The sequence below is a fragment of the Pseudophryne corroboree genome, chromosome 1, assembly GCF_028390025.1.
Source record: "Pseudophryne corroboree isolate aPseCor3 chromosome 1, aPseCor3.hap2, whole genome shotgun sequence".
Lineage (NCBI taxonomy): Eukaryota > Metazoa > Chordata > Amphibia > Anura > Myobatrachidae > Pseudophryne > Pseudophryne corroboree.
Window position 1 is genome coordinate 866,878,002 of NC_086444.1, and position 24,023 is coordinate 866,902,024.

The 24,023-nt window shown below is 40.7% G+C and overlaps 15 non-coding genes and 58 pseudogenes across 15 annotated transcripts; all 73 read right to left on the minus strand.

Annotated features, from left to right (window-relative positions):
- Window positions 1-5: 5 nt before the first annotated feature.
- On the minus strand, window positions 6-124 carry LOC134936258 (5S ribosomal RNA; annotated as a pseudogene).
- Window positions 125-231: 107 nt separating this feature from the next.
- LOC134934769 (5S ribosomal RNA) lies at window positions 232-350 on the minus strand (annotated as a pseudogene).
- Window positions 351-457: 107 nt separating this feature from the next.
- Window positions 458-575, minus strand: LOC134947465 (5S ribosomal RNA; annotated as a pseudogene).
- Window positions 576-683: 108 nt separating this feature from the next.
- Window positions 684-808, minus strand: LOC134952759 (5S ribosomal RNA; annotated as a pseudogene).
- Window positions 809-915: 107 nt separating this feature from the next.
- Window positions 916-1,034, minus strand: LOC134947685 (5S ribosomal RNA; annotated as a pseudogene).
- Window positions 1,035-1,141: 107 nt separating this feature from the next.
- On the minus strand, window positions 1,142-1,260 carry LOC134952648 (5S ribosomal RNA; annotated as a pseudogene).
- A 107-nt stretch (window positions 1,261-1,367) lies between these two features.
- Window positions 1,368-1,486, minus strand: LOC134948494 (5S ribosomal RNA; annotated as a pseudogene).
- Window positions 1,487-1,817: 331 nt separating this feature from the next.
- LOC134939348 (5S ribosomal RNA) lies at window positions 1,818-1,936 on the minus strand (annotated as a pseudogene).
- A 107-nt stretch (window positions 1,937-2,043) lies between these two features.
- LOC134944267 (5S ribosomal RNA) lies at window positions 2,044-2,162 on the minus strand (annotated as a pseudogene).
- A 107-nt stretch (window positions 2,163-2,269) lies between these two features.
- Window positions 2,270-2,388, minus strand: LOC134946698 (5S ribosomal RNA; annotated as a pseudogene).
- A 107-nt stretch (window positions 2,389-2,495) lies between these two features.
- On the minus strand, window positions 2,496-2,614 carry LOC134945388 (5S ribosomal RNA; annotated as a pseudogene).
- A 107-nt stretch (window positions 2,615-2,721) lies between these two features.
- Window positions 2,722-2,840, minus strand: LOC134945843 (5S ribosomal RNA; annotated as a pseudogene).
- Window positions 2,841-2,947: 107 nt separating this feature from the next.
- LOC134936263 (5S ribosomal RNA) lies at window positions 2,948-3,066 on the minus strand (annotated as a pseudogene).
- Window positions 3,067-3,173: 107 nt separating this feature from the next.
- Window positions 3,174-3,292, minus strand: LOC134934779 (5S ribosomal RNA; annotated as a pseudogene).
- A 332-nt stretch (window positions 3,293-3,624) lies between these two features.
- On the minus strand, window positions 3,625-3,743 carry LOC134934946 (5S ribosomal RNA; annotated as a pseudogene).
- Window positions 3,744-3,850: 107 nt separating this feature from the next.
- On the minus strand, window positions 3,851-3,970 carry LOC134934129 (5S ribosomal RNA; annotated as a pseudogene).
- A 107-nt stretch (window positions 3,971-4,077) lies between these two features.
- LOC134949052 (5S ribosomal RNA) lies at window positions 4,078-4,197 on the minus strand (annotated as a pseudogene).
- A 107-nt stretch (window positions 4,198-4,304) lies between these two features.
- Window positions 4,305-4,423, minus strand: LOC134953933 (5S ribosomal RNA). Its single transcript, XR_010185849.1, has one exon. It is a non-coding gene; the product is annotated as a 5S ribosomal RNA (ribosomal RNA).
- A 107-nt stretch (window positions 4,424-4,530) lies between these two features.
- LOC134953611 (5S ribosomal RNA) lies at window positions 4,531-4,649 on the minus strand (annotated as a pseudogene).
- Window positions 4,650-4,756: 107 nt separating this feature from the next.
- On the minus strand, window positions 4,757-4,875 carry LOC134935084 (5S ribosomal RNA; annotated as a pseudogene).
- A 107-nt stretch (window positions 4,876-4,982) lies between these two features.
- Window positions 4,983-5,101, minus strand: LOC134938471 (5S ribosomal RNA). The gene has a single exon (XR_010181023.1). It is a non-coding gene; the product is annotated as a 5S ribosomal RNA (ribosomal RNA).
- Window positions 5,102-5,208: 107 nt separating this feature from the next.
- Window positions 5,209-5,327, minus strand: LOC134947841 (5S ribosomal RNA; annotated as a pseudogene).
- A 107-nt stretch (window positions 5,328-5,434) lies between these two features.
- Window positions 5,435-5,553, minus strand: LOC134939079 (5S ribosomal RNA; annotated as a pseudogene).
- Window positions 5,554-5,660: 107 nt separating this feature from the next.
- Window positions 5,661-5,779, minus strand: LOC134945287 (5S ribosomal RNA; annotated as a pseudogene).
- Window positions 5,780-5,886: 107 nt separating this feature from the next.
- On the minus strand, window positions 5,887-6,004 carry LOC134951895 (5S ribosomal RNA; annotated as a pseudogene).
- A 107-nt stretch (window positions 6,005-6,111) lies between these two features.
- LOC134944694 (5S ribosomal RNA) lies at window positions 6,112-6,230 on the minus strand (annotated as a pseudogene).
- A 107-nt stretch (window positions 6,231-6,337) lies between these two features.
- Window positions 6,338-6,456, minus strand: LOC134937707 (5S ribosomal RNA; annotated as a pseudogene).
- Window positions 6,457-6,563: 107 nt separating this feature from the next.
- Window positions 6,564-6,682, minus strand: LOC134944748 (5S ribosomal RNA; annotated as a pseudogene).
- Window positions 6,683-6,789: 107 nt separating this feature from the next.
- On the minus strand, window positions 6,790-6,908 carry LOC134941063 (5S ribosomal RNA). The gene has a single exon (XR_010181415.1). It is a non-coding gene; the product is annotated as a 5S ribosomal RNA (ribosomal RNA).
- Window positions 6,909-7,015: 107 nt separating this feature from the next.
- On the minus strand, window positions 7,016-7,135 carry LOC134951088 (5S ribosomal RNA; annotated as a pseudogene).
- A 107-nt stretch (window positions 7,136-7,242) lies between these two features.
- LOC134936876 (5S ribosomal RNA) lies at window positions 7,243-7,361 on the minus strand. The gene has a single exon (XR_010180561.1). It is a non-coding gene; the product is annotated as a 5S ribosomal RNA (ribosomal RNA).
- A 107-nt stretch (window positions 7,362-7,468) lies between these two features.
- LOC134937153 (5S ribosomal RNA) lies at window positions 7,469-7,587 on the minus strand (annotated as a pseudogene).
- A 107-nt stretch (window positions 7,588-7,694) lies between these two features.
- Window positions 7,695-7,813, minus strand: LOC134933847 (5S ribosomal RNA; annotated as a pseudogene).
- A 107-nt stretch (window positions 7,814-7,920) lies between these two features.
- LOC134933147 (5S ribosomal RNA) lies at window positions 7,921-8,039 on the minus strand. Its single transcript, XR_010179622.1, has one exon. It is a non-coding gene; the product is annotated as a 5S ribosomal RNA (ribosomal RNA).
- A 107-nt stretch (window positions 8,040-8,146) lies between these two features.
- Window positions 8,147-8,265, minus strand: LOC134954054 (5S ribosomal RNA). The gene has a single exon (XR_010185851.1). It is a non-coding gene; the product is annotated as a 5S ribosomal RNA (ribosomal RNA).
- Window positions 8,266-8,372: 107 nt separating this feature from the next.
- Window positions 8,373-8,491, minus strand: LOC134938349 (5S ribosomal RNA). Its single transcript, XR_010180921.1, has one exon. It is a non-coding gene; the product is annotated as a 5S ribosomal RNA (ribosomal RNA).
- Window positions 8,492-8,598: 107 nt separating this feature from the next.
- LOC134935823 (5S ribosomal RNA) lies at window positions 8,599-8,717 on the minus strand (annotated as a pseudogene).
- A 107-nt stretch (window positions 8,718-8,824) lies between these two features.
- On the minus strand, window positions 8,825-8,943 carry LOC134947198 (5S ribosomal RNA; annotated as a pseudogene).
- A 107-nt stretch (window positions 8,944-9,050) lies between these two features.
- LOC134937375 (5S ribosomal RNA) lies at window positions 9,051-9,169 on the minus strand. Its single transcript, XR_010180571.1, has one exon. It is a non-coding gene; the product is annotated as a 5S ribosomal RNA (ribosomal RNA).
- Window positions 9,170-9,276: 107 nt separating this feature from the next.
- On the minus strand, window positions 9,277-9,395 carry LOC134949740 (5S ribosomal RNA; annotated as a pseudogene).
- Window positions 9,396-9,503: 108 nt separating this feature from the next.
- LOC134939002 (5S ribosomal RNA) lies at window positions 9,504-9,622 on the minus strand (annotated as a pseudogene).
- Window positions 9,623-9,729: 107 nt separating this feature from the next.
- LOC134937219 (5S ribosomal RNA) lies at window positions 9,730-9,848 on the minus strand (annotated as a pseudogene).
- Window positions 9,849-9,955: 107 nt separating this feature from the next.
- LOC134951906 (5S ribosomal RNA) lies at window positions 9,956-10,073 on the minus strand (annotated as a pseudogene).
- Window positions 10,074-10,180: 107 nt separating this feature from the next.
- LOC134944698 (5S ribosomal RNA) lies at window positions 10,181-10,299 on the minus strand (annotated as a pseudogene).
- Window positions 10,300-10,406: 107 nt separating this feature from the next.
- Window positions 10,407-10,525, minus strand: LOC134939912 (5S ribosomal RNA; annotated as a pseudogene).
- Window positions 10,526-10,632: 107 nt separating this feature from the next.
- Window positions 10,633-10,751, minus strand: LOC134938493 (5S ribosomal RNA; annotated as a pseudogene).
- Window positions 10,752-10,858: 107 nt separating this feature from the next.
- LOC134941184 (5S ribosomal RNA) lies at window positions 10,859-10,977 on the minus strand. The gene has a single exon (XR_010181416.1). It is a non-coding gene; the product is annotated as a 5S ribosomal RNA (ribosomal RNA).
- Window positions 10,978-11,084: 107 nt separating this feature from the next.
- Window positions 11,085-11,204, minus strand: LOC134951220 (5S ribosomal RNA; annotated as a pseudogene).
- A 107-nt stretch (window positions 11,205-11,311) lies between these two features.
- On the minus strand, window positions 11,312-11,430 carry LOC134936998 (5S ribosomal RNA). The gene has a single exon (XR_010180563.1). It is a non-coding gene; the product is annotated as a 5S ribosomal RNA (ribosomal RNA).
- A 107-nt stretch (window positions 11,431-11,537) lies between these two features.
- On the minus strand, window positions 11,538-11,656 carry LOC134933346 (5S ribosomal RNA; annotated as a pseudogene).
- A 107-nt stretch (window positions 11,657-11,763) lies between these two features.
- Window positions 11,764-11,882, minus strand: LOC134948537 (5S ribosomal RNA; annotated as a pseudogene).
- A 107-nt stretch (window positions 11,883-11,989) lies between these two features.
- On the minus strand, window positions 11,990-12,108 carry LOC134933187 (5S ribosomal RNA). The gene has a single exon (XR_010179636.1). It is a non-coding gene; the product is annotated as a 5S ribosomal RNA (ribosomal RNA).
- A 107-nt stretch (window positions 12,109-12,215) lies between these two features.
- On the minus strand, window positions 12,216-12,334 carry LOC134954176 (5S ribosomal RNA). Its single transcript, XR_010185852.1, has one exon. It is a non-coding gene; the product is annotated as a 5S ribosomal RNA (ribosomal RNA).
- A 107-nt stretch (window positions 12,335-12,441) lies between these two features.
- On the minus strand, window positions 12,442-12,560 carry LOC134947320 (5S ribosomal RNA; annotated as a pseudogene).
- A 107-nt stretch (window positions 12,561-12,667) lies between these two features.
- LOC134940289 (5S ribosomal RNA) lies at window positions 12,668-12,785 on the minus strand (annotated as a pseudogene).
- Window positions 12,786-12,918: 133 nt separating this feature from the next.
- LOC134950555 (5S ribosomal RNA) lies at window positions 12,919-13,037 on the minus strand (annotated as a pseudogene).
- A 106-nt stretch (window positions 13,038-13,143) lies between these two features.
- On the minus strand, window positions 13,144-13,262 carry LOC134939013 (5S ribosomal RNA; annotated as a pseudogene).
- A 107-nt stretch (window positions 13,263-13,369) lies between these two features.
- LOC134944965 (5S ribosomal RNA) lies at window positions 13,370-13,488 on the minus strand (annotated as a pseudogene).
- Window positions 13,489-13,595: 107 nt separating this feature from the next.
- LOC134935828 (5S ribosomal RNA) lies at window positions 13,596-13,714 on the minus strand (annotated as a pseudogene).
- Window positions 13,715-13,821: 107 nt separating this feature from the next.
- On the minus strand, window positions 13,822-13,939 carry LOC134939746 (5S ribosomal RNA; annotated as a pseudogene).
- A 107-nt stretch (window positions 13,940-14,046) lies between these two features.
- Window positions 14,047-14,165, minus strand: LOC134960267 (5S ribosomal RNA; annotated as a pseudogene).
- Window positions 14,166-14,274: 109 nt separating this feature from the next.
- Window positions 14,275-14,393, minus strand: LOC134937874 (5S ribosomal RNA; annotated as a pseudogene).
- Window positions 14,394-14,725: 332 nt separating this feature from the next.
- Window positions 14,726-14,844, minus strand: LOC134949541 (5S ribosomal RNA; annotated as a pseudogene).
- Window positions 14,845-14,951: 107 nt separating this feature from the next.
- On the minus strand, window positions 14,952-15,070 carry LOC134937120 (5S ribosomal RNA). The gene has a single exon (XR_010180565.1). It is a non-coding gene; the product is annotated as a 5S ribosomal RNA (ribosomal RNA).
- Window positions 15,071-15,177: 107 nt separating this feature from the next.
- Window positions 15,178-15,296, minus strand: LOC134942542 (5S ribosomal RNA; annotated as a pseudogene).
- Window positions 15,297-15,403: 107 nt separating this feature from the next.
- LOC134948238 (5S ribosomal RNA) lies at window positions 15,404-15,522 on the minus strand (annotated as a pseudogene).
- A 107-nt stretch (window positions 15,523-15,629) lies between these two features.
- Window positions 15,630-15,748, minus strand: LOC134948586 (5S ribosomal RNA; annotated as a pseudogene).
- A 107-nt stretch (window positions 15,749-15,855) lies between these two features.
- On the minus strand, window positions 15,856-15,974 carry LOC134933283 (5S ribosomal RNA; annotated as a pseudogene).
- A 107-nt stretch (window positions 15,975-16,081) lies between these two features.
- On the minus strand, window positions 16,082-16,200 carry LOC134952315 (5S ribosomal RNA; annotated as a pseudogene).
- Window positions 16,201-16,307: 107 nt separating this feature from the next.
- Window positions 16,308-16,427, minus strand: LOC134934738 (5S ribosomal RNA; annotated as a pseudogene).
- A 107-nt stretch (window positions 16,428-16,534) lies between these two features.
- Window positions 16,535-16,653, minus strand: LOC134935974 (5S ribosomal RNA; annotated as a pseudogene).
- A 107-nt stretch (window positions 16,654-16,760) lies between these two features.
- Window positions 16,761-16,879, minus strand: LOC134941306 (5S ribosomal RNA). Its single transcript, XR_010181417.1, has one exon. It is a non-coding gene; the product is annotated as a 5S ribosomal RNA (ribosomal RNA).
- A 107-nt stretch (window positions 16,880-16,986) lies between these two features.
- On the minus strand, window positions 16,987-17,105 carry LOC134937863 (5S ribosomal RNA). Its single transcript, XR_010180588.1, has one exon. It is a non-coding gene; the product is annotated as a 5S ribosomal RNA (ribosomal RNA).
- Window positions 17,106-24,023: the final 6,918 nt, after the last annotated feature.

A 24,023-nucleotide genomic window follows, 5' to 3' on the forward strand; every position in this document is an offset into this window, starting at 1 on the left:
AAAAATACCTAAAGCACTTTGTATTCCCAGGTGGTCTCCTATCCAAGTACTTACCATGCCCAACACTGCTTAGCTTCCAAGATCAGATGAGATTGGACGTATCCAGTGTGGTGTGGCTGTAGATGAGCTTTGTGGTTTCTGTTAGAGCTTATCTACTTCTAACTACTTGTACATAAATGAATAAGTTTGAAAAGGGAATGCATCAACAGAACGGTGTTGGCAGTATGAAAATATCTACAACACCTTGTTTCCCCAGGTGATCTCCCATCCAAATACTAACCAAGCCCAACACTGTTTAGCTTCCAAGATCAGATGAGATTGGGCGTATCCAGTATGGTGTGGCTGTAGATGAGCTTTGTGGTTTCTGTTAGAGCTTATCTACTTCTAACTACTTGTACATAAATTAATAAGTTTGAAAAGGGAATGCATCAACAGAACGGTGTTGGCAGTATGAAAATATCTACAACACCTTGTTTCCCCAGGTGATCCCCATCCAAATACTAACCAAGCCCAACACTGTTTAGCTTCCAATATCAGATGAGATTGGGCGTATCCAGTGTGGTGTGGCTGTAGATAAGCTTTGTTTTTTTCTGTTGGAGCTTTTCTACTTCTAACTACTGGTACATAAATAAATAAGTTTGAAAATGTAATGCATCAACAGAACGGTGTTGGCATTATTAAAATACCTACAGCACCTTGTATACCCAGGTGGTCTCCCACCTAAGTACTAACCAGGCCAAAACACTGCTTACAGTAGCTTCCAAGATCAGATGAGATTGGGTGTATCCAGTGTGGTGTTGCTGTAGATGAGCTTTGTGGTTTATGCTAGAGTTTTTCTACTTCTAACTACTGGTACATAAATGTATAAGTTTGAAAATGGAATGCATCAACAGAACGGTGTTGGCAGTATAAAAATACCCACAGCACCTTGTATTGCCAGGTGGTCTCCCATCCAAATACTAACCATGACCAACACTTCTTAGCTTCCAAGATCAGATGAGAATGGGCATATCTAGTGTGGTGTGGCTGTAGATGAGGGTTACGGTTTCTGTTAGAGCTTTTCTACTTCAAACTACTGGTATATAAATGAATAAGTTTAAAAATGGAATGCATCAACAGAACGGTGTTGGCAGTATTAAAATACCAAAATCACCTTGTATTCTCAGGTGGCCTCCTATCCAAGTACTAACCAGACCCAACACTGCTTAGCTTCCAAGATCAGATGAGATTGGGCATATCCAGTGTCGTGTGGCTGTAGATGAGCTTTGTGGTTTCTGTTAGAGCTTATCTACTTCTAACTACTTGTACATAAATTAATAAGTTTGAAAATGGAATGCATCAACAGAACGGTGTTGGCAGTATGAAAATATCTACACCACCTTGTTTCCCCAGGTGATCTCCCATCCAAATACTAACCAAGCCCAACACTGTTTAGTTTCCAATATCAGATGAGATTGGGCGTATCCAGTGTGGTGTGGCTGTAGATGAGCTTTGTGGTTTCTGTTAGAGCTTATCTACTTCTAACTACTGGTACATAAATGAATAAGTTTGAAAATGGAATGCATCAACAGAATGGTGTTGCAATATAAAAATACCTACAGTACCTTGTATTCCAAGGTGGTTTCAAATCCAAGTACTAACCAGGACTACACTGCTTAGTTTCCAAGATTAGATGAGTTTGTAAGCAACCAGTGTGGTGTGGCTGTAGATCAGCTTTGTGGTTTCTGTAAGAGCTTTTCTACTTATAACTACTGGTACATAAATGAATAAGTTTGAAAATGGAATGCATCAATAGAACGGTGTTGGCAGTATAAAAATACCTACAACACCTTGTATTCCCAGGTGGTCTCCCATCCAAGTACTAACCAGGCCCAACAGGCCTTAGCTTCCAAGATCAGATGAGATTGGGCATATCCAGTGCGGTGTGGCTCTAGATGAGGATTGATTTTTCTGTTGGAGCTTTTCTACTTCTACCTACTGGTACATAAATGAATAAGTTTGAAAATGGAATGCATCAACAGAACGGTGTTGGCAGTATAAAAATACCTACAGCACCTTGTATTCCCAGGTGGTCTCCCATCCAAGTACTAACCAGGCCCAACACTGCTTAGCTTCCAAGATCAGATGAGATTGGTCTTATCCAGTGTGGTGTGGCTGTAGATGAGCTTTGATTTTTCTGTTGGAGCTTTTCTACTTCTAACTACTGGTACATTAATGAATAAGTTTGAAAATGGATTGCATAAACAGAACGGTGTTGGCAGTATAAAAATACCTACAGCACCTTGTATTCCCAGGTGGTCTCCCATCCAAGTACTAACCAGGCCCAACATTGCTTATCTTCCAAAACTAGACGAGATTGGGCATATCCAGTGTGGTGTTGCTGTACATGATCTTTGTGGTTTCTGTTAGAGATTGTCTACTTCTCACTACTGGTACATAATTGAAAAAGATTTACAATGGAATGCATCAACAGAACGGTGTTGGCAGTTTAAAAACATCTACAGCACCTTGTAATGCCAGGTGGTCTCCCATCCAAGTACTAACCAGGCCCAACACTGCTTAGCTTCCAAGATCAGATGATATTGGGCATATCTAGTGTGGTGTGACTGTAGATGAGCATTACAGTTTCTGTTAGAGCTTTTCTACTTCAGACTACTGGTACATAAATGAATAAGTTTGAAAATGGAATGCATCAACAGAATGGTGTTGGCAGCATAAAAATACCAAAAGCACTTTGTATTCCCAGGTGGTCTCCTATCCAAGCACTTACCATGCCCAACACTGCTTAGCTTCCAAGATCAGATGAGATTGGGCATATCCAGTGTGGTGTGGCTGTAGATGATCTTTGTGGTTTATTTTAGAGCTTTTCTACTTCTAACTACTGGTACATAAATGAATAAGTTTGAAAATGGAATGCATCAATAGAATGGTGTTGGCAGTATAAAAATACCTAAAGCACTTTGTATTCCCAGGTGGTCTCCTATCCAAGTACTTACCATGCCCAACACTGCTTAGCTTCCAAGATCAGATGAGATTGGACGTATCCAGTGTGGTGTGGCTGTAGATGAGCTTTGTGGTTTCTGTTAGAGCTTATCTACTTCTAACTACTTGTACATAAATGAATAAGTTTGAAAAGGGAATGCATCAACAGAACGGTGTTGGCAGTATGAAAATATCTACAACACCTTGTTTCCCCAGGTGATCTCCCATCCAAATACTAACCAAGCCCAACACTGTTTAGCTTCCAAGATCAGATGAGATTGGGCGTATCCAGTATGGTGTGGCTGTAGATGAGCTTTGTGGTTTCTGTTAGAGCTTATCTACTTCTAACTACTTGTACATAAATGAATAAGTGTGAAAATGGAATGCATCAACAGAACGGTGTTGGCAGTATGAAAATATCCAGAACACCTTGTTTCCCCAGGTGATACCCATCCAAATACTAACCAAGCCCAACACTGTTTAGCTTCCAATATCAGATGAGATTGGGCATATCCAGTGTGGTGTGGCTATAGATGAGCTTTGTGGTTTCTGTTAGAACTTATCTACTACTAACTACTGGTACATAAATGAATAAGTTTGAAAATGGAATGCATCAACAGAACGGTGTTGGCAGTATAAAAATACCTACAGCACCTTGTATTCCCAGGTGGTCTCACTTCCAAGTACTAACCAGGCCCAACACTGCTTAGTTTCCAAGATCAGATGAGATTGGGCGTATCCAGTGTGGTGTGGCTGTTAATAAGCTTTGTTTTTTCTGTTGGAGCTTTTCTACTTCTAACTACTGGTACATAAATAAATAAGTTTGAAAATGTAATGCATCAACAGAACGGTGTTGGCATTATTAAAATACCTACAGCACCTTGTATACCCAGGTGGTCTCCCACCTAAGTACTAACCAGGCCAAAACACTGCTTAGCTTCCAAGATCAGATGAGATTGGGTGTATCCAGTGTGGTGTTGCTGTAGATGAGCTTTGTGGTTTATGCTAGAGCTTATCTACTTCTAACTACTGGTACATAAATGAATAAGTTTGAAAATGGAATGCATCAACAGAATGGTGTTGGCAGTATAAAAATACCTACAGCACCTTGTATTCCCCGGTTGGTCTCCCATCCAAGTACTAACCAGGCCCAACACTGCTTAGCTTCCAAGATCAGATGAGATTGGGCGTATCCAGTGTGGTGTGGCTGTAAATGAGCTTTGTTTTTTCTGTTGGATCTGTTCTACCTCTAACTACTGGTACATAAATGAATAAGTTTGAAAATGGAATGCATCAACAGAACGGTGTTGGCAGTATAAAAATACCTACAGCACCTTGTATTCCCAGGTGGTCTCCCATCCAAGTACTAACCAGGCCCAACACTGCTTAGCTTCCAAGAGCAGATGAGATTGGGCGTATCCAGTGTGGTGTGGCTGTAGATAAGCTTTGTTTTTTCTGTTGGAGCTTTTCTACTTCTAACTACTGGTACATAAATAAATAATTTTGTAAATGTAATGCATCAACAGAATGGTGTTGGCATTATTAAAATACCTACAGCACCTTGTATTCCCAGGTGGTCTCTCATCCAAGTACTAACCAGGCCCAACACTGCTTATTTTCCAAGATCAGATGAGATTGGGCGTATACAGTGTGGTGTGGCTGTAGATGAGCTTTGTTTTTTCTGTTGGAGCTTTTCTACTTCTTACTACTCGTACATAAATGAATACGTTTGAAAATGGAATACATCAACAGAACGGTGTTGGCTGTATAAAAATACCTACAGCACCTTGTTTTCCCAGGTTGTATCCTATTCAAGTACTAACCAGGCCCAAAACTGCCTAGCTTCCAAGATCAGATGAGATTGGGCATATCCAGTTTGGTGTGGCTGTAGATGATCTTTGTGGTTTCTGTTGGAGCTTTTCTACTTCTAAATACTGGTACATAAATGAATAAGTTTGAAAATGAAATGCATCAACAGAACGGTGTTGGCAGTATAAAAATACCTACAGCACCTTGTATTCCCAGGTGGTCTCCCATCCAGGTACTAACCAGGCCCAACACTGCTTAGTTTCCAAGATCAGATGAGATTGGGCGTATCCAGTGTGGTGTTGCTGTAGATAAGCTTTGTTTTTTCTGTTGGAGCTTTTCTACTTCTAACTACTGGTACTTAAATAAATAAGTTTGAAAATGTAATGCATCAATAGAACGGTGTTGGCACTATTAAAATACCTACAGCACCTTGTATTCCCAGGTGGTCTCCCATCCAAGTACTAACCAGGCCCAACACTACTTATTTTCCTAGATCAGATGAGATTGGGCGTATACAGTGTATTGTGGCTGTTAATGAGCTTTGATTTTTCTGTTGGAGCTTTTCTACTTCTAACTACTGGTACATTAATGAATAAGTTTGAAAATGGATTGCATTAACAGAACGGTGTTGGCAGTATAAAAATACCTACAGCACCTTGTGTTCCCAGGTGGTCTCCCATCCAAGTACTAACCAGGCCCAACTTTGCTTATCTTCCAAAACTAGACGAGATTGGGCGTATCCAGTGTGGTGTGGCTGTAGATGATCTTTGTGTTTTCTGTTGGAGCTTTTCTACTTCTAACTACTGGTACATAAATGAATACATTTGAAAATGTAATGCATCAACAGAATGGTGTTCGCAGTATAAAAATACCTACAGCACGTTGTATTCCCAGGTGGTCTCCCATCCAAGTACGAACCAGGTCCAACACTGCTTAGCATCCAGGATCAGATGAGAATGGGCGTATCCAGTGTGGTGTGGCTGTACATGAGCTTTGATTTTTCTGTTGGAGCTTTTCTACTTCTAACTACTGGTACATAAATGAATAAGTTTGAAAATGGAATGCATCAACAGAACGGTGTTGGCAATATAAAAATACCTACAGCACCTTGTATTCCAAGGTGGTCTCCCATCCAAGTACTAACCAGGACTACACTGCTTAGTTTCCAAGATTAGATGAGTTTGTGAGCAACCAGTGTGGTGTGGCTGTAGATCAGCTTTGTGGTTTCTGTAAGAGCTTTTCTACTTATAACTACTGGTACATAAATGAATAAGTTTGAAAATGGAATGCATCAATAGAACGGTGTTGGCAGTATAAAAATACCTACAGCACCTTGTATTCCCAGGCTGTCTCCCATCCAAGTACTAACCAGGCCCAACAGGCCTTATCTTTCAAGATCAGATGAGATTGGGCGTATCCAGTGTGGTGTGGCTGTAGATGAGGATTGATTTTTCTGTTGGAGCTTTTCTACTTCTACCTACTGGTACATAAATGAATAAGGTTGAAAATGGAATGCATCAACAGAACGGTGTTGGCAGTATAAAAATACCTACAGCACCTTGTATTCCCAAGTGGTCTCCCATCCAAGTACTAACCAGGCCCAACATTGCTTATCTTCCAAAACTAGACGAGATTGGGCATATCCAGTGTGGTGTGGCTGTAGATGATCTTTGTGGTTTCTGTTAGAGATTGTCTACTTCTAACTACTGGTACATAATTGAAAAAGATTTACAATGGAATGCATCAACAGAACGGTGTTGGCAGTTTAAAAATTTCTACAGCACCTTGTAATGCCAGGTGGTCTCCCATCCAAGTACTAACCAGGCCCAACACTGCTTAGCTTCCAAAATCAGATGAGATTGGGCATATCTAGTGTGGTGTGACTGTAGATGAGCATTACAGTTTCTGTTAGAGCTTTTGTACTTCTAACTACTGGTACATAAATGAATAAGTTTGAAAATGGAATGCATCAACAGAACGGTGTTGGCAGTATAAATATACCTACAGCACCTTGTATACCCAGGTGGTCTCCCACCTAAGTACTAACCAGGCCCAACACCGCTTAGCTTCCAAGATCAGATGAGATTGGGTGTATCCAGTGTGGTGTCGCTGTAGATGAGCTTTGTGGTTTATGCTAGAGCTTTTCTACTTCTAACTACTGGTACATAAATGAATAAGTTTGAAAATGGAATGAATCAACAGAATGGTGTTGGCAGTATAAAAATACCTACAGCACCTTGTATTCCCCGGTTGGTCTCCCATCCAAGTACTAACCAGGCCCAACACTGCTTAGCTTCCAAGATCAGATGAGATTGGGCGTATCCAGTGTGGTGTTGCTGTAGATGAGCTTATTGGTTTCTGTAAGAGCTTTTCTACTTCTAACTACTAGTACATAAATGAATAAGTTTGAAAATGGAATGCATCAACAGAATGGTGTTGGCAGTATAAAAATACCTCCAGCACCTTGTATTCCCAGGTGGTCTCCCATTCAAGTACTAACCAGGCCCAACACTGCTTAGCTTCCAAGATCAGATGAGATTGGGCGTATCCAGTGTGGTGTGGCTGTAGATTACCTTTGTGTTTTCAGCTAGAGCTTTTCTACTTCTAACTACTGGTACATAAATGAATAAGTTTGAAAATGGAATGCATCAACAGAACGGTGTTGGCAGTATTAATATACCTCCAGCACCTTGTATTCCCAAGTGGTCTCCCATCCAAGTACTAACCAGACCCAACACCGCTTAGCTTCTAAGATCAGATGAGATTGGGCGTATCCAGTCTGGTGTGGCTGTAGATGATCTTTGTGGTTTCTGTTAGAGCTTTTGTACTTCCTTCTACTGGTACATAAATGAATAAGTTTGAAAATGGAATGCATCAACTGAACGGTGTTGGCAGTATAAAAATATCTACAGAACCTTGTATTCCCAGGTGGTCTCCCATCCAAGTACTAACCAGGACCAACACTGCTTAGCTTCCAAAATCAGATGAGATTGGGCATATTCAATGTGGTGTGGCTATAGATGAGCTTTGTTTTTTTCTGTTGGGCTTTTCTACTTCTAACTACTGGTACATAAATGAATAAGTTTGAAAATGGAATGCATCAACAGAACGGTGTTGGCAGTATGAAAATGCCTACAGCACCTTGTATTCCCAGGTGGTCTCCCATCCAAGTACTAACCAGGCCCAACACTGCTTAGCTTCCAAGATCAGATGAGATTGGGCGTATCCAGTGTGGTGTGGCTGTAAATGAGCTTTGTTTTTTCTGTTGGATCTGTTCTACCTCTAACTACTGGTACATAAATGAATAAGTTTGAAAATGGAATGCATCAACAGAACAGTGTTGGCAGTATAAAAATACCTACAGCACCTTGTATTCCCAGGTGGTCTCCCATCCAAGTACTAACCAGGCCCAACACTGCTTAGCTTCCAAGAGCAGATGAGATTGGGCGTATCCAGTGTGGTGTGGCTGTAGATCAGCTTTGTTTTTTCTGTTGGAGCTTTTCTACTTCTAACTACTGGTACATAAATAAATAAGTTTGAAAATGTAATGCATCAACAGAATGGTGTTGGCATTATTAAAATACCTACAGCACCGTGTATTCCCAGGTGGTCTCCCATCCAAGTACTAACCAGGCCCAACACTGCTTATTTTCCAAGATCAGATGAGATTGGGCGTATACAGTGTGGTGTGGCTGTAGATGAGCTAAGTTTTTTCTGTTGGAGCTTTTCTACTTCTTACTACTCGTACTTAAATGAATACGTTTGAAAATGGAATACATCAACAGAACGGTGTTGGCTGTATAAAAATACCTACAGCACCTTGTTTTCCCAGGTTGTCTCCTATCCAAGTACTAACCAGGCCCAACACTGCCTAGCTTCCAAGATCAGATGAGATTGGGCATATCCAGTTTGGTGTGGCTGTAGATGAGCTTTGTGGTTTCTGATGGAGCTTTTCTACTTCTACCTACTGGTACATAAATGAATAAGTTTGAAAATGGAATGCATCAACAGAACGGTGTTGGCAGTATAAAAATATCTACAGCTCCTTGTGTTCCCAGGTGGTCTCCTATCCAAGTACTAACCAGGACCAACACTGCTTAGCTTCCAAGATCAGATGAGACTGGGCGTATCCAGTGTGGTGTGGCTGTAGATGAGCTTTGTTTTTTCTGTTAGAGTTTTTCTACTTCTAAATACTGGTACATAAATGAATAAGTTTGAAAATGAAATGCATCAACAGAACGGTGTTGGCAGTATAAAAATACCTACAGCACCTTGTATTCCCAGGTGGTCTCCCATCCAAGTACTAACCAGGCCCAACACTGCTTAGTTTCCAAGATCAGATGAGATTGGGCGTATCCAGTGTGGTGTTGCTGTAGATAAGCTTTGTTTTTTCTGTTGGAGCTTTTCTACTTCTAAATACTGGTACATAAATAAATAAGTTTGAAAATGTAATGCATCAATAGAACGGTGTTGGCATTATTAAAATACCTACAGCACCTTGTATTCCCAGGTGGTCTCCCATCCAAGTACTAACCAGGCCCAACACTACTTTTTTTCCTAGATCAGATGAGATTGGGCGTATACAGTGTATTGTGGCTGTTAATGAGCTTTAAATTTTTCTGTTGGAGCTTTTCTACTTCTAACTACTGGTACATTAATGAATAAGTTTGAAAATGGATTGCATTAACAGAACGGTGTTGGCAGTATAAAAATACCTACAGCACCTTGTGTTCCAAGGTGGTCTCCCATCCAAGTACTAACCAGGCCCAACATTGCTTATCTTCCAAAACTAGACGAGATTGGGCGTATCCAGTGTGGTGTGGCTGTAGATGATCTTTGTGTTTTCTGTTGGAGCTTTTCTACTTCTACCTACTGGTACATAAATGAATACATTTGAAAATGTAATGCATCAACAGAATGGTGTTCGCAGTATAAAAATACCTACAGCACGTTGTATTCCCAGGTGGTCTCCCATCCAAGTACGAACCAGGTCCAACACTGCTTAGCATCCAGGATCAGATGAGATTGGGCGTATCCAGTGTGGTGTGGCTGTAGATGAGGTTTGATTTTTCTGTTGGAGCTTTTCTACTTCTAACTACTGGTACATAAATGAATAAGTTTGAAAATGGAATGCATCAACAGAACGGTGTTGGCAATATAAAAATACCTACAGCACCTTGTATTCCAAGGTGGTCTCCCATCCAAGTACTAACCAGGACTACACTGCTTAGTTTCCAAGATTAGATGAGTTTGTGAGCAACCAGTGTGGTGTGGCTGTAGATCAGCTTTGTGGTTTCTGTAAGAGCTTTTCTACTTCTAACTACTGGTACATAAATGAATAAGTTTGAAAATGGAATGCATCAATAGAACGGTGTTGGCAGTATGAAAATACCTACAGCACCTTGTATTCCCAGGCTGTCTCCCATCCAAGTACTAACCAGGCCCAACAGGCCTTATCTTTCAAGATCAGATGAGATTGGGCGTATCCAGTGTGGTGTGGCTGTAGATGAGGATTGATTTTTCTGTTGGAGCTTTTCTACTTCTACCTACTGGTACATAAATGAATAAGGTTGAAAATGGAATGCATCAACAGAACGGTGTTGGCAGTATAAAAATACCTACAGCACCTTGTATTCCCAAGTGGTCTCCCATCCAAGTACTTACCAGGCCCAACATTGCTTATCTTCCAAAACTAGACGAGATTGGGCATATCCAGTGTGGTGTGGCTGTAGATGATCTTTGTGGTTTCTGTTAGAGATTGTCTACTTCTAACTACTGGTACATAATTGAAAAAGATTTACAATGGAATGCATCAACAGAACGGTGTTGGCAGTTTAAAAATTTCTACAGCACCTTGTAATGCCAGGTGGTCTCCCATCCAAGTACTAACCAGGCCCAACACTGCTTAGCTTCCAAGATCAGATGAGATTGGGCATATCTAGTGTGGTGTGACTGTAGATGAGCATTACAGTTTCTGTTAGAGCTTTTCTACTTCTAACTACTGGTACATAAATGAATAAGTTTGAAAATGGAATGCATCAACAGAACGGTGTTGGCAGTATAAATATACCTACAGCACCTTGTATACCCAGGTGGTCTCCCACCTAAGTACTAACCAGGCCCAACACCGCTTAGCTTCCAAGATCAGATGAGATTGGGTGTATCCAGTGTGGTGTCGCTGTAGATGAGCTTTGTGGTTTATGCTAGAGCTTTTCTACTTCTAACTACTGGTACATAAATGAATAAGTTTGAAAATGGAATGAATCAACAGAATGGTGTTGGCAGTATAAAAATACCTACAGCACCTTGTATTCCCCGGTTGGTCTCCCATCCAAGTACTAACCAGGCCCAACACTGCTTAGCTTCCAAGATCAGATGAGATTGGGCGTATCCAGTGTGGTGTTGCTGTAGATTAGCTTTTTGGTTTCTGTAAGAGCTTTTCTACTTCTAACTACTAGTACATAAATGAATAAGTTTGAAAATGGAATGCATCAACAGAATGGTGTTGGCAGTATAAAAATACCTCCAGCACCTTGTATTCCCAGGTGGTCTCCCATTCAAGTACTAACCAGGCCCAACACTGCTTAGCTTCCAAGATCAGATGAGATTGGGCGTATCCAGTGTGGTGTGGCTGTAGATGACCTTTGTGTTTTCAGCTAGAGCTTTTCTACTTCTAACTACTTGTACATAAATGAATAACTTTGAAAATGGAATGCATCAACAGAACGGTGTTGGCAGTCTAAAAATACCTCCAGCACCTTGTATTCCCAAGTGGTCTCCCATCCAAGTACTAACCAGACCCAACACCGCTTAGCTTCCAAGATCAGATGAGATTGGGCGTATCCAGTCTGGTGTGGCTGTAGATGATCTTTGTGGTTTCTGTTAGAGCTTTTGTACTTCCTTCTACTGGTACATAAATGAATAAGTTTGAAAATGGAATGCATCAACTGAACGGTGTTGGCAGTATAAAAATATCTACAGCACCTTGTATTCCCAGGTGGTCTCCCATCCAAGTACTAACCAGGACCAACACTGCTTAGCTTCCAAAATCAGATGAGATTGGGCATATTCAGTGTGGTGTGGCTATAGATGAGCTTTGTTTTTTTCTGTTGGGCTTTTCTACTTCTAACTACTGGTACATAAATGAATAAGTTTGAAAATGGAATGCATCAACAGAACGGTGTTGGCAGTATGAAAATGCCTACAGCACCTTGTATTCCCAGGTGGTCTCCCATCCAAGTACTAACCAGGCCCAACACTGCTTAGCTTCCAAGATCAGATGAGATTGGGCGTATCCAGTGTGGTGTGGCTGTAAATGAGCTTTGTTTTTTCTGTTGGATCTGTTCTACCTCTAACTACTGGTACATAAATGAATAAGTTTGAAAATGGAATGCATCAACAGAACAGTGTTGGCAGTATAAAAATACCTACAGCACCTTGTATTCCCAGGTGGTCTCCCATCCAAGTACTAACCAGGCCCAACACTGCTTAGCTTCCAAGAGCAGATGAGATTGGGCGTATCCAGTGTGGTGTGGCTGTAGATAAGCTTTGTTTTTTCTGTTGGAGCTTTTCTACTTCTAACTACTGGTACATAAATAAATAAGTTTGAAAATGTAATGCATCAACAGAATGGTGTTGGCATTATTAAAATACCTACAGCACCTTGTATTCCCAGGTGGTCTCCCATCCAAGTACTAACCAGGCCCAACACTGCTTATTTTTCAAGATCAGATGAGATTGGGCGTATACAGTGTGGTGTGGCTGTAGATGAGCTAAGTTTTTTCTGTTGGAGCTTTTCTACTTCTTACTACTCGTACATAAATTAATACGTTTGAAAATGGAATACATCAACAGAACGGTGTTGGCTGTATAAAAATACCTACAGCACCTTGTTTTCCCAGGTTGTCTCCTATCCAAGTACTAACCAGGCCAACACTGCCTAGCTTCCAAGATCAGATGAGATTGGGCATATCCAGTTTGGTGTGGCTGTAGATGAGCTTTGTGGTTTGTGGCTGTACATGAGCTTTGTGGTTTCTGTTGGAGCTTTTCTACTTCTAACTACTGGTACATAAATGAATAAGTTTGAAAATGGAATGCATCAACAGAACGGTGTTGGCAGTATAAAAATATCTACAGCTCCTTGTATTCCCAGGTGGTCTCCTATCCAAGTACTAACCAGGCCCAACACTACTTATTTTCCTAGATCAGATGAGATTGGGCGTATACAGTGTATTGTAGCTGTAGATGAGCTTTGTTTTTTCTGTTGGAGCTTTCTACTTCTTACTACTGGTACATAAATGAATATGTTTGAAAATGGAATACATCAATAGAACGGTGTTGGCTGTATAAAAATACCTACAGCACCTTGTATTCCCAGGTGGTCTCTTATCCAAGTACTAACCAGGCCCAACACTGCCTAGCTTCCAAGATCAGATGAGATTGGGCATATCCAGTTTGGTGTGGCTGTAGATGAGCTTTGTGGTTTCTGTTGGAGCTTTTCTACTTCTAACTACTGGTACATAAATGAATAAGTTTGAAAATGGAATGCATCAACAGAATGGTGTTGGCAGTATTAAAATATCTACAGCTCCTTGTATTCCCAGGTGGTCTCCTATCCAAGTACTAACCAGGACCAACACTGCTTAGCTTCCAAGATCAGATGAGACTGGGCGTATCCAGTGTGGTGTGGCTGTAGATGAGCTTTATTTTTTCTGTTAGAGTTTTTCTACTTCTAAATACTGGTACATAAATGAATAAGTTTGAAAATGAAATGCATCAACAGAACGGTGTTGGCAGTATAAAAATACCTACAGCACCTTGTTTTCCCAGGTTGTCTCCTATCCAAGTACTAACCAGGCCCAACACTGCCTAGCTTCCAAGATCAGATGAGATTGGGCATATCCAGTTTGGTGTGGCTGTAGATGAGCTTTGTGGTTTCTGTTGGAGCTTTTCTACTTCTAACTACTGGTACATAAATGAATAAGTTTAAAAATGGAATGCATCAACAGAACGGTGTTGGCAGTATAAAAATACCTACAGCACCTTGTATTCCCAGGTGGTCTCCCATCCAAGTACTAACCAGGACTACACTGCCTAGCTTCCAAGATCAGATGAGATTGGGCATATCCAGTTTGGTGTGGCTGTAGATGAGCTTTGTGGTTTCTGTTGGAGCTTTTCTACTTCTAACTACTGGTACATAAATAAATAAGTTTGAAAATGGAATGCATCAACAGAACGGTGTTGGCAGTATAAAAATACCTACAGTACCTTGTATTCCCAGGTGGTCTCCCATCCAAGTACTAACCAGGACCAACACTGCTTAGCTTCTAAGATCAGATGAGATTGGGCGTATCCAGTGTGGTGCGGCTGTAGATGAGCTTTGTTTTTTCTGTTGGAGCTTTTTTTACTTCTAAATACTGGTACATAAATGAATACATTTGAAAATGGAATGCATCATTAGAACGATATTGGTATATATAAAAATACCTACAGCACCTTGTATTCCCAGGTGATCTCCCATCCAAGTACTAACCAGGCCCAACATTGCTTATCTTCCAAAACTAGACGAGATTGGGCGTATCCAGTGTGGTGTGGCTGTAGATGATCTTTGTGTTTTCTGTTGGAGCTTTTCTACTTCTAACTACTGGTACATAAATGAATAAGTTTGAAAATGGAATGCATCAACAGAACGGTGTTGGCAATATAAAAATACCTACAGCACCTTGTATTACAAGGTGGTCTCCCATCCAAGTACTAACCAGGACTACACTGCTTAGTTTCCAAGATTAGATGAGTTTGTGAGCAACCAGTGTGGTGTGGCTGTAGATCAGCTTTGTGGTTTCTGTAAGAGCTTTTCTACTTCTAACTACTGGTACATAAATGAATAAGTTTGAAAATGGAATGCATCAATAGAACGGTGTTGGCAGTATAAAAATACCTACAGCACCTTGTATTCCCAGGCTGTCTCCCATCCAAGTACTAACCAGGCCCAACAGGCCTTAGCTTTTAAGATCAGATGAGATTGTGCGTATCCAGTGCGGTGTGGCTGTAGATGAGGATTGATTTTTCTGTTGGAGCTTTTCTACTTCTACCTACTGGTACATAAATGAATAAGGTTGAAAATGGAATGCATCAACAGAACGGTGTTGGCAGTATAAAAATACCTCCAGCACCTTGTATTCCCAGGTGGTCTCCCATTCAAGTACTAACCAGGCCCAACACTGCTTAGCTTCCAAGATCAGATGAGATTGGGCGTATCCAGTGTGGTGTGGCTGTAGATGACCTTTGTGTTTTCAGCTAGAGCTTTTCTACTTCTAACTACTGGTACATAAATGAATAAGTTTGAAAATGGAATGCATCAACAGAACGGTGTTGGCAGTATAAAAATACCTCCAGCACCTTGTATTCCCAGGTGGTCTCCCATCCAAGTACTAACCAGACCCAACACTGCTTAGCTTCCAAGATCAGATGAGATTGGGCGTATCCAGTGTGGTGTGGCTGTAGATGAGCTTTGTGGTTTCTGTTAAAGCTTTTCTACTTCTAACTACTGGTACATAAATGAAAAAGTTTGAAAATGGAATGCATCAACAGAACGGTGTTGGCAGTATGAAAATACCTCCAGCACCTTTTATTCTCAGGTGGCCTCCTATCCAAGGACTAACCAGGCCCAACACTGCTTAGCTTCTAAGATCAGATGAGATTGGGCGTATCCAGTGTGGTGTTGCTGTAGATGATCTTTGCGGTTTCTGTTGGAGCTTTTCTACTTCCTTCTACTGGTACATAAATGAATAAGTTTGAAAATGGAATGCATCAACTGAACGGTGTTGGCAGTATAAAAATATCTACAGCACCTTGTATTCCCAGGTGGTCTCCCATCCAAGTACTAACCAGGACCAACACTGCTTAGCTTCCAAAATCAGATGAGATTGGGCATATTCAGTGTGGTGTGGCTATAGATGAGCTTTGTTTTTTTCTGTTGGGCTTTTCTACTTCTAACTACTGGTACATAAATGAATAAGTTTGAAAATGGAATGCATCAACAGAACGGTGTTGGCAGTATGAAAATGCCTACAGCACCTTGTATTCCCAGGTGGTCTCCCATCCAAGTACTAACCAGGCCCAATACTGCTTAGCTTCTAAGATCAGATGAGATTGGGCGCATCAAGTGAGGTGTGGCTGCAGATGAGCTTTGTCTTTTCTGTTGGAGCTTTTCTACTTCTAACTACTGGTACATAAATGAATAAGTTTGAAAATGGAATGCATCAACAGAACGGTGTTGGCAGTATTAATATACCTACAGCACCTTGTATACCCAGGTGGTCTCCCACCTAAGTACTAACCTGGCCCAACACCGCTTAGCTTCCAAGATCAGATGAGATTGGGTGTATCCAGTGTGGTGTCGCTGTGGATGAGCTTTGTGGTTTATGCTAGAGCTTTTCTACTTCTAACTACTGGTACATAAATGAATAAGTTTGAAAATGTAATGCTTCAAAAGAATGGTGTTGGCAGTATAAAAATACCAACAGCACCTTGTATTCCCCGGTTGGTCTCCCATCCAAGTACTAACCAGGCCCAACACTGCTTAGTTTCCAAGATCAGATGAGATTGGGCATATCCAGTTTGGTGTGGCTGTAGATGATCTTTGTGGTTTCTGTTGGAGCTTTTCTACTTCTAACTACTGTTACATAAATGAATAAGTTTGAGAATGGAATTCATCAACAGAACGGTTTTGGCAGTATAAAAATACCTACAGCACCTTCTATTCCCAGGTGTTCTCCCACTCAAGTACTAACCAGGCCTAACACTGCTTAGCTTCCAAGATCAGATGAGATTGGGCATATCCAGTGTGGTGTGGCTGTAGATGAGCTTTTTGGTTTCTGTAAGAGCTTTTCTACTTCTAACTACTAGTACATAAATGAATAAGTTTGAAAATGGAATGCATCAACAGAACGGTGTTGGCAGTATAAAAATACCTCCAGCACCTTGTATTCCCAGGTGGTCTCCCATCCAAGTACTAACAAGACCCAACACCGCTTAGCTTCCAAGATCAGATGAGATTGGGCGTATCCAGTGTGGTGTGGCTATAGATGAGCTTTGTGGTTTCTGTTAGATCTTTTCCACTTCTAACTACTGGTACATAAATGAATAAGTTTGAAAATGGAATGCATCAACAGAACGGTGTTTGCAGTATAAAATTACCTACAGCACCTTGTATTCCAAGGTGATCTCCCATCTAAGTACTAACCAGGCCCAACACTGCTTAGCTTCCAAGATCAGATGAGATTGGGTGTATCCAGTGTGGTGTGGCTGTAGTTGAGCTTTGTGGTTTCTGTAAGAGCTTTTCTACTTCTAACTACTGGTACACGACGTCTTGCCAACGTAAAGTGACCCGCATGGGCACTTAATGTAATACACCACAAAACGGGAGGTACAAGATAAACAATGTAAAATTTTAATAGCCTTTCCTGAGTGTGAATGAAGCATCGTGTCGCCAGTTTCTAAATAAATAAATGTGGTGCATCACAGACACCTGTAATTACCAAATTTCTTGCTTAGAAAATTTGTAGGTTTATTAGTTGTAAACTCAGAGATGTCTGAGGGCACCAACATGTCCCGGAGGTTCCGACCTCTACGATAAACATGGTAACTCTTATTAAACAAAAAATAATTATAATTATATATATTTTTTTGTTTAATAAGAGTTAATATTTACATGTTCTTGGTTGTGCGATGGGGTCCCCTGTGGCCCCCGCATACGCTAATTCATTAAAGTTTGATTTAGAACCTAATTTATTTTTTGAGAAATCTGAATATAGCAGTAATATTCCTTTATTGTTTTCATTATATAGATGATGTATTTTTATTGTAGAGCGGTACGAAAGAGGGGTTTGTAAATATGATGACAGAAATTAATACTAGTGACCCGAATATCAAATTTACCTATGACATACAGAGACATGATATTCACTTCCTTGATGTCAAGGTTAATGTCACTCAGCTATGTTTTTCTATATTTTTGTATAGGTAGCCTACAGATCGTAATATTTATTTACTGGCCTCCAGTCATCATCCTAAGCCCCTTAAAAAGGGTCTTCCTTTCTCCCAGCTACTCCGAGTACATCGGATATGTAGTGACCCACAGGATGAAATAATTCAAGTGGATCATATGATTAAGAAATTTTTGGAGCGTGGCTATTCCAAAAAATTGTTACAGCAAGCCAAATTGAGAGCTTTGGCGGTACCTAAAATTAAAAATCAGGAAGATACTGGTAGTAAAAAATACTCAAAAGGTTATGGTTTATGTAAATAAGTACACAACTGCTAGTAAGGACCTGACTGCAAAGGCCAAAAGGATTTGGCCAGTGATACAGACAGATCCAGAGTTAAAATCATTGGCTAATAAATGCCCATTACCATGTTATCGTAGAGGTCGGAACCTCCGGGACATGTTGGTGCACTCAGACATCTCTGAGTTTACAACTAATAGACCTACACATTTTCTAAGCTAGAAATTTGTTAATTATAGGTGTCTGGGGTGCACCACATGTATTAGTTTAGAAACTGGCGACACGATGTTTCATCCACACTCAGGAAAGGCTATTAAAATGTTACATTGTTTATCTTGTACCTCCCGTTTTGTGGTGTATTACATTAAGTGCCCATGCGGGTTACTTTACGTTGGTAAGACATCGTGTACTTTTAGAGAGTGCATGGCACATCATAGGAGCGCCATTAAGGTAGCGATTGAGGGTAAGGGCTCAGAGCAGCCTGTAGCTAAGCACTTTAAGGCTCAGGGACACAATCTATCTAGTATTCAATACAAAATGATAGATCACATCCCAGAGAGCAGGAGACGGGGAGACAGAAATAAATTATTGCCACAATGTGAGACACGTTGGATTTACTCCCTATGGTCTCAACGAGTGTCTATCTTTCTCTAGTTTTCTCTAAAATGTGGTGTCCTTTTGAGGAACATGTTTAACAAGTAGTACTTTCATTTGTTGCAATGGATATGATTGAGCGGGTCATTTTATTAGGGAAGAGATTACTAAGTTGCAATTATATAAGTGATACAAACGTTAATATGGATCAGTGATGCATACAGTAATGTAATTGTTCTATTTTGTCATTCTGTATCAGATTTATCTGTGAATTGCTGGTGAAGGATTAATTGATGTTTCACTGTTGTGGTACGTTCTGAGTGACGTCAGCGGAAGTTCAGGTTTCTGAACAGTCCGGGACCTGTTTGCACATGGTGATTGTAATCTATAAAGGTAAGATGTTGTTTTAAATGTATTTGTAAGCCTGATGATGGTTTGAATAAACACCGAAACGTTGCTGCTTAGACGGGGTGAAGACCTGTTTGTGATTGAAAGTCCACAGAGTGCCGCTCACGAACACACACACATATATATATATATATATATATATATTTACCACTGGATCATGTGACAATTAGTGAAGTGCTACTCATTTTCCTTTATTTCTTTTATTTCCTTTACGGGTTTAATGAAATGTGTAAAACAAGCATCATCAGTGGTGCTTCTCTGTTGCTATAGTAACATTGTAAGTAATTGTGTTGCTAGGGTAACTGGAATCATTAATCTATTTTTGTTGACAAGTAAAACAAATTAACTTTAGAACTTGGCATGTATAGTTAAGCGTCAGCTATAATTTGCCCTTTAATCTTCTAAATGTAAGAAGCACACAAAGTGAGAAAATAATTATTTATAGTTCCAAACACATTACGTTCTATAACTGTTTATTAACAGGGGACAGTTATGTAAGTAACATACGGTATAAGTGGATACTAAAATTATATTTGGATTTAATGTATGAATGAAGATTTGGATCACCCACTAATCGACCTAAGCCCTTTTACCTGATTATACTAACCATATTTTTCTTTTTAAGATTTTACTGAGACACTTTCTTAGCCTTTGGGGCCCAGAACCTGAGGACTATTTACCACGGGGGCTGTGCCAGACAAAAGTCCTTGGTCTAATCAATCAGGGATTAGTGCACAGGTTCTCAAACTCGGTTCTCAGGACCCCACACAATGCATGTTTTGCAGGTAACCCAGCAGGTGCACAGGCATATTAATTACTGACACATTTTAAAAGGTACATCATAATCGAGGTTCTTGGCATACATTGGCTAATATACAGTATGAGCTGCTCACCAATCATCAAGGTGACTTCATTGTACAGGTCCCTAACATTATAGGGGTTCACCTCTGGGGTGCAGGGCACCCCCAAGCCACCAGAGCTAAACAACTTTATGGCAACTTTAGGGCATAGAGGTGAAAAATCAAAATCTTAGGCAAGTTCACCCCTCAACTGATTTATTATATAATTATAAGGATCTACCTGTAGCTTTTGTGCAGTCAGCATGTGCTAGTTAACCGTTTAAAAGCCTCAGGTGTGTATACACATATAATATACTGTAGAATATATTGGAGGGAGGGGGCCCGGATTTAAAAGATGCACAGGTGGAGCCAATTATTTTAATTGTAATTATGTGAGTAAAACTGGAAAACATGCACTGTATGGGGTCCTGAGGACTACATTTGAGAACCTTTGGATTAGTGGGTCTAGTCTAAAGGTGTCCGTTACAAGTCTTCCCGGTGGATCAGTGATCCATTCCTTCTCTCTCTCTCTCTACCACTTTGTAGATAGGGCTGGTCGGAGATTGCAAAGGAGACAAATGGAAGAATCTATAGATCAGAAACAAATTGTTGCACCTCCGCTAGCACAATACTGCAGCCCTTTACACTCAGGAAGCACCCTAATAAGCTTCCTAAACTAGAACGAAAAAAATGTATAAAGTGTGCATGGCACTGTATGATAATTCAGACGATCTTTCCTCAGGAAAAAACTTTCTCTGGCAAAGCAGTCGTTTTCTAACACACCGTAACCAATGGAAACAGACTTACATTCAGGTTCTCAACCGCAGACTTTGAAAGGTATCTTTAGGGCTTGACCCAAGCACAGGGTGGCACAAACACATATGCTCCTGAGTACTGTTCCTCTGTGTTTCCCGATATTCTGTGAACACTTTTTCATTATTAAACCTGTATGTGAATTATCCAGGTTTGTGTAGAATGACGATCCTTTAAAAGAAACGGCTATATGAATGCGGGATTGAAAGCTCATGTACTGTAAGCGCCTTTTTTTATAGTGCATCCACCATTTCATATGTGTTTGTGCCACCCTGTGCTTGGGTCAAGCCCTAAAGATACCTTTCAAAGTCTGCGGGTGAGAACCCGAATGCAAGTCTGTTTCCATTGGTTACGGTGTGTTAGAAGACGACCACTTTGCCGAAATGGAAGAATCTGCCAGCCAAAGCATTCAAGAAATGTTTTCAAAAGGGAGGAATTAATGTAATGCACTGTAATATTAACGGCATGATGGACCTGGGCTAAGGGGTATTGTTTGCTGGGCTTGTGTGTTGTGGCTCCTGCTCAAAGGCCCCTAGAATCATGGGGCCCTTGGGCATCTTCTCAGTGTGCCTATATGTTAAGGTTGCCCTGTGCTGGACCCCGTGCTGTGTCTTTACACATATTTCCCTCTGTGTTGCTTTTATTTCTTCAGCAGCAAGGTAATTGTAGGAAATGGCCACTCCCCACAGCACTTCAACACTGTTTGGTAGTGTATCACCCCTATCATACTGTTCCTGCCAGCTCCCATTGTTGACTAGCTGGACTCCAGACTGCTATGCCACTAACTGGGACAGAACGTGTATAATTACACAGCACAGCCATAAAATCTGGAGGACTATTAGTTGCCTGCTAGCCATGTCAGCTCTTTCTACTAGCTACCCTGTGCTTCACTGGCACATACAGTCCTCCTTTAGCTATCTTTACTGTGCATCACCTCTTACTGTATCTACGGTTGCTGTGCACCCCTACACACACTTCATAGACCAGGCACAATCTTGTTTGGCTCTCCTAGAACTAATGGTTGGGTCACCTATCGATTAAGACCTATTAAAGTAAAAAATAGTTGTCTGGTCCAGTTGTAGAAATGTAAAAAGGTGGCCATTAAACATGGTGGTCTTTTGTCTATTTGCTTGGATAGCTTGTGTGGATGATATGGGTAAGGAATCGGTTCCAGTGATTTGTTCTCAGTATACACAATGGACCTGTCCATTGTATGATCCATCCAAAAACCTTTTTTTGGGGGGTTATATAATAGCCTGTGAGCTGCACACACTGCTGAAATTTCCGACTTGTCTGTCCTTATTTTTAAAGTGGCAATCATTTAAAAGGCAAAACCAACCATATTTTGGCTTTCAAATAAATGGCGCTTTAAAAATAGACATACTCGTCTGAACATTCGCAGATTGTGCAGCTCGCAGGCTATTACATAAAGTATTAATTTTAGAGAGAAAGCTTATTAGTAAAAGATATTGCTAATTTTTAGGATTATTAACATTACATATTTGACATTAAGTGATGACATTAAGATGGTTACATATAAGCACATAATATAATGCAATGAGTAAATAACGTTTCATATGTGCATTTAAAAGAATCAATTGATTTTATATATTTATTAAAGTGAGTAACTCAAAACAATTTGACAAATATAGAAGACTGATGAAACTTGTACAAATATCTTATGTCACTGCAATATAATTGAATCAGGGATCATCTCAAAATGGAATCTTTTATCAATATTTTCTCGCTTTATCAGGAACTATAGGCTGTCTCTGAATTATTGGAGGAGATTGTCTACATTTCTCCTTGGGTCCCATTGCCAATCTCTGTAGTTGTACACTTATCTACAGTGTAAGTAGCTACCAGTGTTGGGTGACAAGGATGTATCAGGTTTTCCTGCAGCAAAGGGTAAGGGGACTCATGGAAACTGGGGCTTTCATTCTCTTCCCTGGCTACAGGCACTGTCGGGCTGGAAGGGGGGGCTGCCATTAGTTATGAACTGTGCCGCTGAGTAAATCCACAGCACTCGACAGCTCCTCCTATTTTGCCAAGGCTGCCGGGAGCGTGGTGCTGACTTCATGTCACACTCCCTGTTCTGGTGTGTAGAAGTGCATTACCTGCTATGCTCTTCCCAGCGGCACATGCCTGGTCGCACCATCCGCCTTAGACATGCGCAGCATTTGTTCTGCACATGCGCGCACCAGGAGATGCGTTCGCATCCCAGTGATGCGAATGCCTCTGCCTGATTGACAGACAGAGGTGTTCGCAGGGCAGTGACACGGCATTGCAGGGATGTCCGGAATGTGGGCGGATCTGGCCCATTTTTAATTTAGCAACACTGGAACTGATGTTGTTAGTATTGGAACCATCTACCTAACCATAAATGATTAACAAACTTTCCTCTAATAAGGACTGGTGCAGAGGATCAACCACCTCCTTCTCCTAAGTTACAGTAATACCATAGATCACGGGTTCTCAAACTCGGTCCTCAGGAACACACACGGTGCATATTTTGCAGGTCTCCTCACAGAATCGCAAGTGACATAATTAGCTCCACCTGTGGACCTTTTAAAATGTGTCAGTGAGTAATTAATACACCTGTGTACCTGCTGGGTTACCTGCAAAACATGCACTGTGTGGGGTCCTGAGGACCGAGTTTGAGAACCACTGCCATAGATGATAGAATAACATAACAGTAATGTCAGTGCTGGTGACTGTGTGCACCTGATGAATTGCTCCATCAGGCGCCATCTAGTGGCCACTAGAGTGCCAAACACTTGAATTCCCCCCTAGAGGCGAGGAGTAGCATTAGCCTTTTATTATATAGGATAGATCTATACATGACAATCTTTTGTTCTACGAATTGACTTGTTGATACAATTATTTCTTTAGAGGTGTTTCAGGAGACAATGTTACAGATACAGCCGATCACCTATCTTTTCTATCTATTGAACAAACTACCTTCTCATGTAGCTATTAAAGATACAGGATTACCTGTGTTCATATTACTTTTAATGAGGGTGAGGAAACAGAATACCCTTGTTCAAAACCTACAGCAATTACAGAGACTACAAGAAATCCCAGAAATAAATCCTAATAAATTGTGTACTCCTCATTTTCCCTTTCTCTCAGTGTTAAAAGGCATGCCTGGTGATATAATTCAAAATTTGGGGCCGTCAGGCCACCTATAGGTTTTGGGTGAAAATATCTGGATCATCTAGGGCATTGAAGTAATGGCATAAATCATAATAATGCAATGGAAAATTTAAAAAGGAATTGCTCAGAAGAGATC